The 5,031-nt window shown below is 40.0% G+C and overlaps 1 pseudogene; it reads right to left on the bottom strand.

Moving 5' to 3' along the window:
* Nucleotides 1-720: 720 nt before the first annotated feature.
* On the bottom strand, nucleotides 721-4,127 carry LOC116021728 (annotated as a pseudogene).
* Between the last annotated feature and the right edge of the window lie 904 nt (nucleotides 4,128-5,031).

Raw genomic sequence — 5,031 nt, 5'->3', positions numbered from 1 at the left:
GACCACCACTGGTATATTGCTAATACTAGGAGGACCAATGGAGGTATTAACTCTAAAAATTAATATAAAGCCAAGCGCCAAAATAGAAGTGTGCTGCCTACAAGATTCAAACACACAACATCTTACAAGAGAGTACATGTTTCTACCACCTCATCTAGCCCTTCCGTTGATTATCATATCTGTTTTCATATATTTATACTAAAGCATGTACTATATATACATATATACATACAAAGGCTATATATGGGGTGGGGGTAGGGTGAGTGGGGGCAGCTGTCCCCACAGTAACTCCGTCTCTATTAGTCAATCACTTTGGGTAGAGCAACAATATCTGTGGGGTTCATTGCACAGTTTTTTAAAAGCCAACAAGGAAAGAGAGAGGAGGAGAGATAAAACAAAGAAAAAGAAAAAAATTTTAAAAAAAAATGTAAAGGCTGACAGCAGGAAGAAGAAAACAGAAAAATAACCCATTCTTTCATTTTGTCAGCAGTGAGACCCACAATTAACCCATTCTTGCAGAAGTTTAATTTCACAAAATAACTCCTTCCCACATCAGTTGGTTGAGTTTTTACTCTGAAAAAAACCAAATATAAACTGCAGATGGGGATGCTCTAATAGAAATCCTATATTGATGTGATATAGAATACATTATATAGCACTAAGCTATGGTACTTATACTACTCATAATAATACCAATACACTAAGTTTCTGAGTCAAGTATGGGAAAAAACGACTAACCTTACTTTGCAAGTCTACTGTTCAAGATGCAACACAAATGAGAGAACATCAATCGGAGATCAACAGTGTTTCTACTTTTACTACTGTGAGGTTAAATTTTTCTAGTAGACTTTTATATTCAGTTAATCATTAAACTCAGTGAGGTTAAATTTTTCTAGTAGACTTTTATATTCAGTTAATCATTAAACTCAACTTAGAGTTGGATTAACGAAAGTAATGGAACTGTAGACATAGTACTGAGATCCTATTTATGTTTTGGGACTAGTGGCGCATGCATCCATTTCTCTGTAGGCTTGCAGTTGTTTTAAGGTCACTATTTTGCGTGGTAAGCTCTCAGTTCATCCAACAAAGAAGTCAAATCTAAGTAAGATGATCCTCCTTCCTCAATTGCCTTCCTTGCCTTGTCTTTCATTGTCTTTGCTCTGCTCCTGATTTCCTTGGATTTTTCACCAATCATCACTCTCTTGATTGCCTCTGCAATGGCTTCTCTCTTCACACCATCACTGTCAGATCTCTTCCACTCTTTTGACCCCACTCCAATTCCAATCCACAAAACATCAGTCATCAGTTTTTCATTGAAGAACTGTTCGGCGAAAACCGGCCACGTCACCATAGGAACCCCTGCAGACACCCCTTCTAATGTCGAGTTCCATCCGCAGTGAGTCACGAATGCCCCGACTACTTCATGATCAAGAATTAGCACTTGAGGAGCCCAGCCTCTTATGATCAATCCTTTCCCTTTTGTTCTCTCCTCAAATCCTTCAGGCATCCATTTCTCCGATCACCCAAACGAACTCCACCCCGGAAGCCTCGATCCCCATTGCCATCTCGTGGAGTTGAGATGGTGCAAAAGTTGCAGTGCTTCCAAAACAGATGTAAACTACGGAGTTTGGTTTCTTGGAATCCAGCCATTTCAGGCATTCATGCTCGTCAATTGACGATTTCTTCCCTCTTTCAGCTTTATCTTCTACGTCCCTATTGTAAAGGGAAAGTGGCCCAACTGACCACGCTCTTATACCAATAACATTCTTGTAGTGTTCTGCATAATCTGGCTCCAGGTCATAGAAACTGTTATAGATCACCCCGTACCTCGTATCCTCCGATTCCATAACACGCTTCAAGATTTCCGTATGGGGAGTTTCTATTAGATTGAGGACACACAGCTTAGGGAAGGAGAGAAGAGCTATTTGATGGATTGAAATGGTCAGTTGTATTCAATAAAACTAAAAGCTTACAGTACGGTGCAGTATATATACAAAAGAGGAAAACAGAATGAACAGACTAACAAATGCAAGTGTGAATATACACTACTACCCTTCATCCCTCAACACCCCCGTAAGCTGGAGCATGCATGTTTGTATGCCCAGCTTAGAGTGAAAGTGAGAGAGACCCAGTTTGTCACTACACCAAGCAACAAGGAGGCAAAATGCTACAGCTGCCAGTTGATAAAGTTCATTGGTCTGTGACGATAAGCTAACCATCAGTACACCACTCCTTGTCATGGACATCACTCCTTGCAGTACACCAAGTGTTCCTCCTAGTACTAGAAGTAGTGCAAACAGAATACCCACGGCACAATCATGAAGAATAAGAGTGCCAATGGTAAATTGGCCATGAAGAGTGTTGATACTGTTCTTTTCCATCACACCAAATTGAGCAACAGTCTCTACTTGTACAGTTTCACTAACAACATTAAACTCTCCAGGTTCAACAATGGATCCTGCTAGTAAGTATCCAGTTATAATTGGCTGTCCAGCACAAGCAAAAGCAATTCCACCACAAGTTGCAGCAACAATGACCACTACCAGACCTGATATCAAAATCCTACCCATCTGAGCATAGTCAGAAGCCACTATACTCTGCTCAATATCAGTCTTAGGAGGACAAATTTGAAACTGAATCACAGAGATTTGAAACTGAATATTTTCACTATACTCAACACTACCTTCAACCAAGTCCATCGTTCCTCCAAGATTCTCAACACCTAATGAATGAGCAAAAACTATTTGCTGTCCACCACGATGTTTAAGAGCAGTTAGGTCTCTCTCCTCAAGTTTTGAAGGTTGCAATCTCCAGTCCTATGGAAAATCTGGATGATCTATTTGGTTGTAAGGATCTAACAACATGCACTTAAGCCAGCAATTCACGACAGAGAAAAAAAATTCGGTGGTGTCAAGCCACATCAAATCGAGAGGCACGAAGCCAGGGATGATGATTCCGGAAACTTCGAGCCTTTGAGCTCTTCTCCTCCGTTCTCTAGTACAGCTTCGTGATAAGCTACAGAGCTGTTAAAGCTGCTGTTCTTGGAACCTTGATGTTGATCGTTCTCGGAGAACTCTTCTTCGAGGACACGATTAAGCATCTCACGATCAAATACCTTGGCGAACCTGCCTTCTCCATATCCCGACGCTGTTGTATTAACTAAAACAACGATGCACAGAAGATTAAACGGCATTGAACTTACTTCTGCGATGAACAACCAACGGAGAATATGCGAGAAGTGAGGTTGCGGCGGCGGTGGCAGAGGATCAATCTCAGCCACCGCTCCTCGAAACTGCTTCCACTCCATTGGATCTGCTCCAGGAACGGCGATGAATGAAGGATGAACGAGCACTCTGCTCCGCATCGATTTGGATGAACCTAGGGTTCTGTTATGCGGCGATGTTATGATCAATCTCAGTTTGAAGAAGGATATCAATCAGAATATGGAGTTCAAGTCTGTGTACGCGAACTTCATTTGTGATGGAGACGACAGTTCGCGAAGTGCGATCTTCAAGGACCGTAGTTTGAGCAAAGTGCTCATCGGTCCTCTGTTTGTCGTTTTCGATCGTAGTTCATGGAGCAGATCCATGAAGAGTTCGAGCAGAGTGCTGTGTAGCCCAAGGGAAAAACATATCGGCGACGAGGCAATGGGGACGGAGCTCTTGTAGGAGCAGCTCAAGAGGGTGTTGGAGCATAACGCAGGCCTTGAAGAAACTGGGGATTGCGTCGTCGGAGGGGATTTGGTCGGTGCGCTGACAACCTTCCGGCAAGCCAACCTCAACGCTGGGGAATTCAAGCAAACGGATCTGGATTTGGAACCCCAACTGCGTATACTTATCCACGGCTTTGGAGAAAACGGGTTGGTTTAAAGGGGTGGTGATTATGGTTGCCTTCACGCCACGTGAAGCGAACAACTTCGCCAAGTCAAGAGTAGGAATCATGTGGCCTTGAGCCATCATGGAGAAGAACAAAACATGGAGCTCACCCATGCTAATGACCATGAAAATTGTCACAAAATCTTGGCTTGAATCTATGAGATTTCTCACTTCACTGCTTTAATTTCTTGTGCACTGTTTTGCGTTATTATAATGTATTGCACTGGTATTTATATGATATAATACTACTACTGTTACAATACCCAAGATCAGATCTTTAGCAAGAAAAGTTGAAATTGATGGCTTCTGTGTTAGGAAAGATCGAAGCAAATTACATTGCCTAAAATAATTCTACTTCTGAACATGAAATTTGGTCAAAACATTAACTACCTCCAAAAAAATTGTCAGAAATGTACAAATTTTGGTCCAAGACTCCCTTGTTTAAGTTGGCAACCTGAGTTGAATTTACTTGTTAGTTTAACGTCATTTGCTGGCACTGATTATTTTAGAGCAGATTCGATCACAAATTGAATAACTTTTCTATTTGTTTTTGTGATGTTACCTAAGCCCTCACGTCACAAATTGAAAAATAATAATAAGTGTATGACAATAAATATTTTATCAGGTATTTCAAAAAAAAATCTTTTATCAGGTATTTGTTTTTATTAAATGAAACAATAAATAAGCAAAAATTAGGATTCTTTTTATTATTAGGGGGATATAGCGTATAGGTATGGCAAATTATTCTGTTAACCCAAATCCAAAAATACACAATACACAATTTACATTAAATATTTACAATTTATTTTTAAAAAATTCATAATTTGTGATGATCATGGATTGCATTCACAAATTTTTAAAATCTAGAAATAGAATTTATATTTTGAAAGTTCATAATTTCTATACTAATAATACACAATTTAGAACTAGGGTCCAACAGGTGGACCCTAGTCCATGGTTTAATAACTGATATAGGTACCAAACCCACACCAAAGAGCCCAACTAGCTAGGAGGGGCTCAATGACGAAGCCCAACCAAATAAGCCCTTCACCGGTTGTAAGGTTAAGGTGGACCTAAGTCCATGTTCATAATTTTAGAACTCTATGTTCATAATTTTTTAATTTTATATTCACAATTCATAATTCTATGTTCACAA

This window comes from Ipomoea triloba, chromosome 6, assembly GCF_003576645.1.
Source record: "Ipomoea triloba cultivar NCNSP0323 chromosome 6, ASM357664v1".
Taxonomy (NCBI): domain Eukaryota; kingdom Viridiplantae; phylum Streptophyta; class Magnoliopsida; order Solanales; family Convolvulaceae; genus Ipomoea; species Ipomoea triloba.
Note: the sequence above shows the minus strand (reverse complement) of the source record. Positions and strands in the feature narration are given on the sequence as shown.